General features: G+C 39.6%; 1 protein-coding gene across 6 annotated transcripts in view; it reads right to left on the minus strand.

Moving 5' to 3' along the window:
• Window positions 1-12,929, minus strand: part of SLC6A1 (solute carrier family 6 member 1) — a 135,069-nt gene that overhangs the window by 84,790 nt on the left and 37,350 nt on the right. Inside the window, exon 2 of one of the 6 annotated variants that reach the window (XM_038410845.2) lies at window positions 11,479-11,570. The exons of the other annotated variants lie outside the window; for them this stretch is intronic. The gene's annotated coding sequence lies outside the window, so the exon portion shown is untranslated. The remainder of the gene's footprint in view (window positions 1-11,478; window positions 11,571-12,929) is intronic. 6 annotated transcript variants of the gene reach the window in all.

Here is a 12,929-nt window from a genome sequence, read left to right on the forward strand (position 1 = left end):
TGGATTCCCATGATATATGGTGTGGGGAAGCCGTACACGCTGTCTCTTTTGCATTCCCAATAGTCCCTCTCACCTGAAGGGATTTCAAGGAAACTATGATGTGTGTTATGGAGTTTGAGCCCCCCAAACCCTCTCCCATGGGTATAATCTGGCCATGGCTAAGTGAATCTGTTGTTCAAACCTGTGTGTTTTAACCTGACACTCTCTCTGGGAATTTCTTTAGTGCACCTTAGGCTTTAGTAACCACTGCCATCTTGGGGAGAAGTGTGGGACACGCACTGGTTCAAGTGGTTGGAGATATTCTGCCCAAATGCTTCCTGATCCCTAAAATGTAAGCCAGTGGGCAAACTCACCAGTTAGAAAAGTAGAACAAAACTCCCAGCTCAAGACCCTTTCCTCCACAGTGGCTTTATTTTCCAACAGGAGGTCCATAATAAAAGCAAATCAATGGAAAATAACCACCTATGGTTTTCCAAGCTTCCACTAGCTGGAAGGGGAGAGACCCACACTAGACATCGCCCACTAGGGACCTCGGCTACCACTGCCTCAGAAGCAGGAAGCCTTGTATCTGGTTCCCTGCAGTGTACATGATTAGGCGCATGTGATCGACCTACAACTACAGCTCCCAGTTTAAAGGGCCTAAGGGCCATTAACAGGTGCACTGGCATATGTGTATATCCCACACAGCCCTCCAAAAAATCAAATGCCCTGTTACCAGAGTATGTGCAAGAGCAGAATCTGCTACACACTTTAACAAGGTCTAGCTTGATTCCCCACAGTATCAGCCTGAGACTACTGGTTAGTATAGAAGATTATGAGGTGAGGGGCGCATCCAGCCACACTCCCTCCAGCATTCCTGGTAGTGCTGGTACTTCCACAACTTTCTCTCAGGGAGCTCACTCAGGGACTCTGACTGTTTTCTGCATAGGTGCCCCTACCCCTCCCTGATGCAACAAACAAAACAAGTACAAATATAGCCTTCTGTAGAATTGTACTACATAGGGAGAGCCCAGTGCTTCATTATTTGCACAAACAAACAACCAAAGAATTTTCAGCTATGATGGGAACACAGGTCCATTAAGAAAATAAATGCAAGCAGTAACTCATATCACAAAGGCCAAGGAGCTTCCATCACGTGGTGGTAAATCAGGATCAGACTCTGGAATCAGTAACTACACATGAAAAGGTTCTACCTCCCATTACCAATCCTTGAAAACAGTCAGTCGCCAGTCTCTCTGTTCTCGGATTTTATAAACAAATCCCCCCCTCTTGTCTGCTTGGTCTCAGGAAATTTTCAAGAGTGACATCTCTCATTTAGACACATGACAACTTTTCAGATCCTGAGTTTGAACAGGGCCTCACCTTGACCTTCAGTTTTGCACCTTCCATTTTGCAGATACAAACGACAGACACAAATTTGTGTCTGCAGTTTTATGAATGCTTAAGTGAATCCTTTTGGATATAACTACTTGACTGTTCCTCCACACAGATGCTGGGGCAAACAGCTAGTTTAAAAAAACAAAACAAAACAAAAAAAACCTAACAGTGAAAAACATAAATTTTACTGAAAGTATCACAGTGCTGAAAAATATAAATTTAATGCCAGGTAATGTTCTTTTTGCTCACGATTAACTCTTTGTTTGAGAAGGTCACCCATCAACATTTCTGATGAATTCCCAATACGTTCTACAGCAGTACTAGGTGTTGAGAAAACCCTACTCATTGCACCACAAACCTATAAAAGCCTACCTACATGCTTATATGGATCCCCATTCTACCTTGATCTTGGTTTTATCATGTTGTTGGAAAAGGACACTCATTACTAAGCAATATTCCTCTGTGAGGACACTAACATTAGTGCAATGATCCTCCTACTTTATGTTGAGGATTTTCTGAAGAAAGAGCTGGTGCTGGCGTTCCAAGATTTTTAGGTATTTTCTATGTGTCACCCAAGTTTCATAACCATAGAGGAGAGTTGGGATTACCACCACTTTATAAACTAAAAGTCTAGTATGTGTTCTGATATTGTGGTTGTTGAACACCCGGTGAGACAGTCTGCCAAAGGCAAGGCTAGCACAGCAAATTCTGTGCTGGATTTCAACCTCTATGTCTCCCCTCTGTGAAAGATGGCTGCCAAGACAGACAAAGTGTTCTACATTTTCCAGTTCTTCTTTGTCGATGTAGCTCTTCCTTGCTGGGTCTGATGATTGACTGGGGACTGGCTGGTGGAGAACTTTTGTTTTGCCGATTATCAGAGTTAGCCCTAGGCTTTTGTAAGCTTCAGAGAAGCAATTACGGGATCTTTATAGATCCTCCTTTGATTGTGCAATTACAGCACAATCATCTGCATATTGGAATTTAGTTATTGTTGTCGATATTAATATCTGCTGTCATACACAACCTCCTTCCCAAACAGATGTAGGATGGAAATCTGACCCTCAATTTTAAATACTAAGAAGAGAAAGAAGGAGCTCTGTAATATGTTCCATTAGCCATGTCTCAGCCTCCTCTTCCTGTTCTGGGAACAAATCAGATAATTGAAAGGTCTGAAGGTTTGTCTAAATTGTGTTTCAATTTTGTCCATGTATCTCCAAATATTTTTTATTTATGTCAAATCAGACGTCCACTGAGATTGTGATAATGTATCATCTGTCAAGTCCCTCTGAATCCCTCTTTGATTGTTTTGTAAACTTAATGCCACTCTAGAATCTCTTGTTGTGTAAAATAATCTTCAATAGTCTTCATGGTAAGTGCAAATTTGAATATACCTGTAGTAATCAAAAGCAAAGACACAGCCTTCCTTAAGAGTTCCACTGAGTGTCACTGTGAAGAGAAGCAATAATCCTCTTTTTCAGTCAACCAACCATGAAGAGAAGATGAAGTTCCACTATGTGCTCTGCACACGCTTTAAATCCCAAGGAGAAAACAACAACACCTAATACACTGAGACATCAGGGGCCTTAGTATTCTTAGCTTTTCTTTTTCTTTTTGTTTGAGAAAATGGCAAAACAAAAACAAACAAACAAAAACCACCACACACCTGACATACTTTCCCCCTGTATTCTTAGATGGCTTCTTCAGTAACTTGGACACAGTGGCCCAGATTCTCAGCTGGTGAAAATCAGTGTTGCTCCATTGATTTGGGTGGAACAATGCTACCTTACAGCAGCTAAGAATCTGGCCTACTGTTCTGTGGTTTTCTCTACGGATGGATGAATGCATTTTTCCATGTTTAGTTGCTTGTACCTATTGTCAGATCATTTTTTTGTGTTCAACCAACCGTTTTGCTTCTGATTCTCTTTGTTCTTTCTTTAATTTTCCCTCAGCTCCATCATTTGGAGCATCCAGCAGTGGAACTGCAAGTTTAAATCTGTCTGGGAACAGTGTCAATCATTTCTTTAAATCGCTCATTTTGTGCTACATTGACAATGTTGTTAGTATAAAAGAAGATTGCAACTTTTTTATCTTTGCCTTTCACTTGTTTTCATGGCATAATCACCTGCCTATCCTTGTCTTTTTTTTCCCCGAGGTCTTGACAGCAAATAGAGTGTACTCCTGAATGAAGCTGATGTTGAAGTATGGCTGGCAGGACTGGAAGAAGCATTTAAATGATCACTGGGGCTAAATTTCAATAACAACAATGGCTTGAAAATGTCTAACTTTTGGGATCATCAAACTCAAAGTTCTGCTCTTGAACATCACTAGAAAAGTTTCATTCAGTGACACATTTGATCTTGAAGAATGCGAAGACGTTTTCTGCATCTTTTGAGAGGATCACCTATCTTTTCTATCTTTTTACTTAACTCTTGAAAGTGTTTACATTTTACTTCAGAAAGTGCATGTTTGTATTGGTTCAATTCTGTCACTTGATTCTTACAACTTTAGGTATGTTACGCAAATGTATACACAGATGTATGGGAATCCCTAAACTCTGATCTCCCTTTTTGCGGTATTTATTAGCAACTTTCAAGTTCACTACCATTAGACTGACAAACAACCACTGTGGATTCATCACAGTGAAGACTGAAAAACAAGATGGTCAGATAGCTTTACAAAGACCTTCAAGATCAGATGTCATCCCTACTTTCCACAAGTTTCTAGATTCAAGCCTCCTCAATAGTTTACAATTGCAGGGCACTGCAGCATACTCACAATATGTAGCTTCTGTGGTTATCATATGCATCTTGCTCTCTTCAACATTTAATCAGCCATAAGGACCACTTATTGCTTCATATATTTCAATATTGCTTAATATATTTCAATATTCATCCCCTATGACATAATAAATACACTAATGGCCAGTTTGTGCCTGGCCCCAGTGCTGGTGAGCATGGGAGGATGAAGAGGACACAAAGATCAAAGACAACAGCAGTCCCCATTCTCAAGGTAGTGCAGAGACTACTCCCTCCTAACAGTAAGGGGGCAGGGAGGTAGCAGGCCTCATCTCTCTTCCCACCAGGCTATGGAGCTGGGTGTCAGCACATCAGGGAGAAGGCTGCCAACTGTGCCAAAAATACTGGTGTATACAATGTCAAGATCCTCCATGTATTCCATAAATGCATAGGGGGGAATTCACCCTTCTGACCCCAGGTGGCTGTGATGATTTTCTGTAGTTTTGAGAGAGAGAGAGTGCACACACACATACACACCACAAGCAAAGGCCTTCCTAAGCCATGTTGTCGTATTTCAGGTTTTCTCATTTGACATCATTAGACTGGGTACTAAGTGAGCTGCTAGAATATAGTTGGAATGACTCTGCCCCAAATGAATATATGGCTTTCATTTGCAATGTTAGCTGCAAACCTTGGGAAGGAATGGCCTATAAAGGGTGGATCAAGCAAGAAAGCAACATCAGGAAACAGAAAACCGTGCTGCTAACTTAGCACTGTCACTAATTCAGATACAGATGCTAAATGTTAGAAAGGAAGCGGAACAATAGTGGCTCATGCTCTAGAGGTGATAAGGAAGTGACAGGAGTTAACTGTGCCATTACCACATGTCAATGCCAAGCTAATAAGACATGGTACTGTGTTGTTCCTATGATTGACCCCTATTTCCATTTGGGTTCACAGCCTTTGTTAAGTTATATGTCACAAAAGCCATCTTATTTCAGCCTGTTAGTTAGTTTTCCTCATGGCAAAGGAATCATTTATCTTCTGGGCCTTGAACCAAAGAATCTAGTTGCTGGAACCACTGCTAAATGGAAAGCCAATGACTCTTTTAACAACTTTTATTTTATGGATACCTAAACTTTCTAATCAAAGCAACCAGTTTAAGCAGTGTAAAACGGAATATTGGGAAAATATCTAAAGGTAAGAAAAGATACAAACTACACTGTGTGTTCACTGAAAATTATACAGATATGTGATTAAGAGCTGGACTCCTTACACGGGGCCTGATTCTCCACTCACTGAAACAAGTGGTCTCATTAACTTTAATGAGACTGCTTATGTGAGTAAGTACTCCTCAAAATGAGTAAGAGATGTAGGTCTTGGCCAATATGTATATAATTGTGAATGCATTAGAAACTTGGTTTTTACTCAAGCAGAACATCCATGGACTTCAATGGTTCTAATTTCAACATAAATTCTGCATAAGAAGAGACTATCAGAATTTGGCCTTTAGTGGGATATACAGTCATAGATACATGACAACCATCAGTTCCAATGGTTGTGAACTCTGCAAAAGGAATGGTAATCATAATGGTTCTACTTAAACACAGTAGGTTCTGAAAGCATCAGATCCTTGTAAGTCTTTGAAATAGAGTACAAACACAAAAGGTTATCCTTCACGAGAATATCTTATGATGGGTCACAGGATCCGAAACAATGTAACAGTGCCTCAAACTATGGTCTCTTCATTCAGAATTAAAACAATAGAAAGAATTTGATCAGACATTTAATATCAAGCAAAAACAGACTCTAGATGTGTGACAATATTGCTGCCCAAAATCCAACAACTTCAAATAGACTTATAAAAGATACCAAGCGGGTTTTTTTGTTTTTTTTTTTAAAGTTTAATCTATTTTATTAGAAGTTTCATAAGTCAGCAATGAAATTAACTAGGCACTTTGCTAGTTAGCAATGGAAGGATTTAAGAACAGGGATAATAGCAAAAGGAAGAATTGAATTCACAGAGTCTGAGCACTGCATTCTAAATTACTTGTACTAATGAACTAAATTACACAACCCTGCAAGTAATTATTGGAGATAACTAACATTTCCAAATCTATCCTCTCCAGCAGTCATCTCAAACTGATAATATTCCATAAGTAATCAAAACAAAGAACCCCGATATTCAGATCTGTGCAGGGTTGATGCCATAAACCATAAATTCAATTTCAATGTTATAGCTATACTTCTGAGAGTGAAAAATTACATTCAAACAATGCCAGAGTCCTTAAACTGCATGCAACTGACCCAAAAGATTTATAAGATGAACAGTGTCAAATGCTGCCTTAAAAAGTCAAGCTATAAAGAACATGGTAATGTTTAATTCAAACCTATGACTGGTAAAGGCAAGTAAGTGTATAGTTTACCACACTCTCCCAGGGGTTCAGCACTGGGAAGGCAGATTAATTTGCATTCAGACTCCCTGTGATGCCCTGAATCAGTCAATCTCCTGAACAAGACCAGTCCCTGGCAAGCACCACCCAATCCTGGGCAGCAGTGGACCCCCTGGTAGAACAAGGCTTAAAGGCACATTGTGGTGTTGTGACTCCCATGGAGAAGATTTTATTCCTCCAGGGTCGTGAATCTGAGTTACTGCCAGGGAATGAATCTGACCAACTGAGCTCATGGGCTCAATTCTCATCTGATGTAACTAAGTGTAGCTTCAGTGACTCCAATGGAGCCTTGCTGATTTACACCTCCAGAGAAGCTAGTCCTATGTGTCTTTTTTTTTTTGCCAACTATTACCTTTTCTTAATTTAGGACCCAGAAACTGCTGAACATGGAACTTTTAGTGAAACAAGTCATTTTTTAAAATAAAATTCAGATACTTTTTGATAAAATAATCAATATTGTGAAAAAGGGCCACTGATGAATTCTTTCCTAAATGAATAATCCATCTGGGCAAAGGCCTTTTGATATTGTGATAAATGTGAATGTCAAGCATTAAACAAACAAAATTAAAAAAAAGACTAAAACAAAACTAAACTTGGCCAAACAGGATTTGTTAAACCAGAAGTTCCATTGATTTTGGCTCCCTCTTTAGCTTTTGAATCATTTGTGAACCTGTCCTGTTAGCTGTGAATGTTTTCATTGTGTGTGTAAATGTTCACCAAATATATTGATGAATATATTAGCATGTCAAATAAATTCTAATCTGGCCAAGCCTAGACGAGAGTACACCAATAATGATACAAAGAGGAGGAACACTGAGGAATGAGGACAATGTAGAACACATCTGGATGACAAGATGCTTTGCTAAATATATGGGCCTGATCACACACCCACAGAAGTCAATGACAGAATTACCATTGGCTTCAGTTGCACAGAATCAGCCTAGAAGTCCCACCTGAAGTGGTTTCCTGGGGGCTAAGGCTCATATCCACAATAGTACTTAGGCACCTAACTCCCACCTGAATTAAATACCTTTGAGGATCTGGTCTAGGTGTACAGGTTAATGATTTTAGTTTATTTCACCACTGAACACCTGGGCCAAATTCTGATCTGTTGGAGCTCACAGACGAAGTGAAGTTTGGTGGTCTTAACCTAGTTTTCATTTGTGCACCTCAGAAACCACCACATAATTTGGTATCTCTAGGGATCTGCTCAAAAGAAGCCTATGACTCTAAGTGGTAGGGTTAATCCAGATCAAGAGCTATGTGCAGAAGCAGGCACAGTCCTGCTAATAGTGGGTGAAATTTATACTCGCTCACAAGGCCTATGCACCACTTACATCTCGCTTGAGCTCCATTTTGAGGATTTAAATGGGACAGAAGTGCCTTGTGCTGTCCCTCGGCAAACAGGAAAACGTCCTTCAGTAGAGGCATTGTTTTAGCCAAAACTGTTAGCCCCTTGTTTTCAGGAGTATTGTATTCCCACACTATTTTTCCAATGTGAATTGGAGGATTAAAAAGAGTCACTGTGAATACTGATGATAAAATATCATTTAACTCAATTAGAAAAAGCCCAAAGTAATTATAGGATCATATCTGGTATAAACTATCCTTATAATAATGGCCAACGAAAACAAAAAAAAATCAAACCAAAACAAAATACAGTTAGTTTTCAAGGTATTCTAGATTCAGAGATGTTTTGGATGCAGTTAGTCTGCTTAGTAAGCCACAATTACTTCGTAGCTGGAACATGCATTATAAAATACAACATTTATACGAATACTCAAAACTCTTGCAATCAATATGCAGCAGAGATCTCTCCACTATAGCAGGTACATTATCTTGTATGGCACATGCCCGGTTACCAAGGCAACCAGTATCCTTCAACCAACTCTATTATTATGGCTATTACAGACTTTTAGAATCTCTGGTGTCCAAGCCATCACTTAGGGCTACTTTGTGTTAATAATCCTCAAGGATAGATGCAAGCAGAAAAGCAAAAAATACAGCAAACTCTGCTTTGCTGATAAACAGTATTAGAAGCCAGAGGTGGCCTGGGAAATTAAATTCAATCAGCTAAGGGGAAGCAACTCTTATACAATAATCTTTATTAAGTTAGACAAATGTAGTGACAGTTCATTGCAGACATTCAATGCTGAAGATGAATCACTGTCTCAATACATCTGATGGTGGAGAATGGCTATGGTACGAATTATATGAAAGATAAAAATCTTTCTGCTAATCTGTAGCATTGCAATATTAATGTCCCATTACTGCAGATATCAAACATGCCTAGGAAAAAGGATTGAAGATAGATATAAATGTATCAACAAAATGAAGGAAGAAAATTATTTTGATTTTACCTTTTCATGTTGTCTATTGAATTTGGAGAGTTTTGATGTGCTACTATCAAATTTATTATCTTTACAGTATAATCTGAATTTGATTAATATAAATTGTCCCAGAATACTTTGGGAAAGCATTCTATAACAATAATTGCCCAGGCCATTTTTGTATATAAACATTTCCACATCAAAGCATTCCTGCAACCTCATTATGCTCTGTACAGCTTAATAAAAAGCCTCCCTGAGCCACCTACCAGGGAATTTCAAGCAGAAAATAAGTAACCTAATTTGTTAAAACAACCCTTGCCAAATCATCCAATAAGTTGCTAGCTAGAAAATGTGAACTACATGCTGGGCAGGATAGGAAGGATGATGCTTTGAAAGCAGTGTTTTGTGGGCTCTATGTAAAGCTCAGACGCCCTCTACACTAGGAAATTCACCGATTGCAGACAAAAAGGTTTCTGAGCTTGTGCAGAATATTACTGATCCCTACTAACCCTTAAATTGTGCTCAGCACTGTTTCAGAAACCATGGTTATACTGAACTAGTTCTGAACATAAATTGTCCTTGACTATGCTGGCTACATCTAGCATCCGTTGTCAGCTAGAGGCAAGATGCCTACTGTGAGCCACAGAGTCATTCTGCAGAGTTAACACATCATTGAGATGAACAGAATCACTCCACACCTCTCTCAAGACCCATTACCCCCATAGGGCCATAAAAGAACCCGGGTGGTTCCAGTATATGGAGAGTGTGGGGACAGAACTTGGAGAGCTCACGCATCAGATGCACAAGCATAGTGCCCTGTGGAGTCCAGCTCCATATGGGATCCCTGTGCACTCCTTGAGTAGTAGCTGGGTAGTGGCTCTACTCATGCAATATGGACCCTTGTGTGCTCAGGTTGGAGTTACAATTTGGACTTTAAGAGTTCACGGCTGCCTACTGTTTGAAGCTGGTTGGCTGCAGATACATGAAGACAGCACTACACTGGGGTCACATTTGGAAGGTTTTCTTTCCATTGCCTACATGAAAGTTCAAATACTCCAGAGGTTGACGTGAAACTTGTCTATGCACCCTTGGCCAGTGAGTATGTTAAGCACTGAGAAAAGTCAACAGAAAAATCACTTCATATGTTCACCAATAACATTAACATCATACATTTCTGACCCAATTATCAGTCAGACTTGAGCTTGGCCTCCCTTGCTGCCCATATTTTTTGTGCCTGCAGTTAACAGGAGATAATCTACTGCTTAGTCTGCTAAGCACCCAGTTTCAAGCACAAATCTGGTACATAGCTGTCCAAGTACTAGATATGTGGCAACAATTAACTGCAGGCAAAATGTCTGCATTGCAACAGGAATTAGGCCATCATGTGAGCTATATAAACTTAAAACATCTTTAAAGTTTGCACTGAAAGCTCACCCTGTCCTTCAATTTTAGGGCCAGATTCCAAACTCCTTACTCATACAAAACTCCTAATGAAATCAACAGGCCAAAGCTTGCTCTTAAGTTATACCAATATAGTCCAGAGCAAAATTTGGCCTGGAGTAAGAACTTAGGGCAATATTGTGCCTAACCCTTACAAAAGTCAACAATGAGAGGTAGAGGTTACAAAGAGCTTCCCAATCACCCCTACACAGGCCATGTAAGAGCTGAGCAAAATTCCAGCCTCTATGCCAGTGGGGATACTCGGAATGCTCCCTCTCTGTGCTACAGGGGGAGCAAAGTATTACTAAGGGGATGGGGAGGAGATGGGAGATACCTTGGTCCTTCCCTCCCTCATATGCACCTCAGTTAAGTCAGATGGCTGGCCACCCAAAAGTGAGTAAACTACTATACTGTACTCCACAAAGAGACAATAATGGTTGCACAGGCTTTGTGCATTCAGAAGTGCCCCAAAGAAGAATGGCTCGTGAGTTACCCTTTACTGTGGTATGTGTGCACTCTGAACAGTTAAGCCCTTAAAGAATCTGACCTGAGTAAATACTGCTATCATTCATTTAAAAAATTTAAATGTTTAAAAACATTAATATAGCTGTAGCTTGTTTATTTTGTTGAACTAATAGTGGCTTGATATATACATAAAGTTAGCATTAACAACAGCATTAATACTAAACAAAATTAGGATTCAGAATATCTTAATCTTTTTCACTCTACTGAAAAGGAGGAACATATCAAATGAACAACACACACATAGTGCTTGAGGGTCTATCCCCTCACTATCCTTTTAGTTATATAAACAAATAATTTAGATAATAAAATGTTCATTTTGGTTTCCAGAGGTTTCGGGATTATACGTATTTTCCCCAGATGCATATTCATCAAAGCAACCCCCTCTGGCCATTCGGAATTATTTAAATTATAATTAAAAGCATTAATCTGATTGTATCTACCCTTTGCTGGTGTTTATAACATTTACTCTTACACAAGGCTGCAAAGCCTCTACATGTTTTCAGTAATGTCTGTGCTGATCATCAGTACAGTAGGAGGAATCTGTGCATCTCTGCTATGCTGAATGTCTCCTTAGGCTTTCAATGACCTGAAAAGAAATTCAGGAAAAGAGAAACATACCAAACAGTGTCCTCTTGCTGTTGACCATAGATGGAGGCCATGTTTTAAACCCTAAAATGTTTCCAACATCAAGGATTAGCGTCTCAACTTCACTATAAACATTCGGAAAGAAAATAAAGTCACTTGGTGAAAAATGAGATTATAGTAGTGAAAAATTTAAAAGACATGCCAGACAGATACCATCCCCCTGTAGGCAGCATATCATTTATGAGACTTATGCTATACACCCACTTTAGCCAGAAAAATCTAGCTAGCTAATAACAATCCCAAGATTCTGATTTATAAGGAAATCTTACTACATCTCTCTGACCCGGCAAGTATCAATTCTGAGTTCTAAAGACACTTAAATTGCAATAGAAATGTACCAATTCCACACACCACATTAAAACAGTACACTTTTACATGGCATATATCAAGGTTTCTTCCCCACTCTGAAATCTAGGGTACAGATGTGGGGACCTGCATGAAAACCCCCTAAGCTTATTTTTACCAGCTTAGGTTAAAACTTCCCCAGGGTACAAACTATTTTTCCTTTTGTCCCTGGACTTTATTGCTGCCACCACCAAGCGTCTAACAAATATAACCGGGAAAGAGCCCGCTTGGAAACGTCTTTCCCCCCAAAATCCCTCCCAAGCCCTACACCCCCTTTCCTGGGGAAGGCTTGATAAAAATTCTCACCAATTTGCATAGGTGAACACAGACCCAAACCCTTGGATCTTAAGAACAATGAAAAAGCAATCAGGTTCTTAAATGAAGAATTTTAATTGAAGAAAAAGTAAAAATCACCTCTGTAAAATCAGGATGGTAAATACCTTACAGAGTAGTCAGATTTAAAACATAGAGAATCCCTCTAGGCAAAACCTTAAGTTACAAAAAGACACAAAAACCAGAATATACATTCCATTCAGCACAACTTATTTTATCAGCCATTTAAACAAAACAGAATCTGATGCATATCTAACTAGATTGCTTATTAACCCTTTACAGGAGTTCTGACCTGCATTCCGGCTCTGGTCCTGGCAAAAGAAAAACACAGACAGAGAGAACCCTTTGTTTCCCCCTCCCCGCAGCTTTGAAAGCATCTTATCTCCTCATTGGTCATTTTGGTCAGGTGCCAGCGAGGTTATCTTTAGCTTCTTAACCCTTTACAGGTGAAAGGGTTTTTTCCTCTGGCCAGGAGGGATTTAAAGGTGGTTAGCCTTCCCTTTATATTTATGACACGCCCCCCAAATCACAGATAGGGTGAAACGCTGGCTGTGATTTCTTCCTGGAGCTCTAGGAGAAAACAGAGTGAATAAGACACATGTACCTCTAAATATGCAACCAAATATATAAAGACTAACAATATTTTCCACATCTCAAAGACGATTTTAACCAGTTGATTCTGGGAAACTTTCACTGGAGAATGCATCAGCCACTTTGTTAGAAGCTCCTGAGACGTGTTGTATGTC

The sequence above is a fragment of the Dermochelys coriacea genome, chromosome 7 (genome assembly GCF_009764565.3).
Source record: "Dermochelys coriacea isolate rDerCor1 chromosome 7, rDerCor1.pri.v4, whole genome shotgun sequence".
NCBI classification, from domain to species: domain Eukaryota; kingdom Metazoa; phylum Chordata; order Testudines; family Dermochelyidae; genus Dermochelys; species Dermochelys coriacea.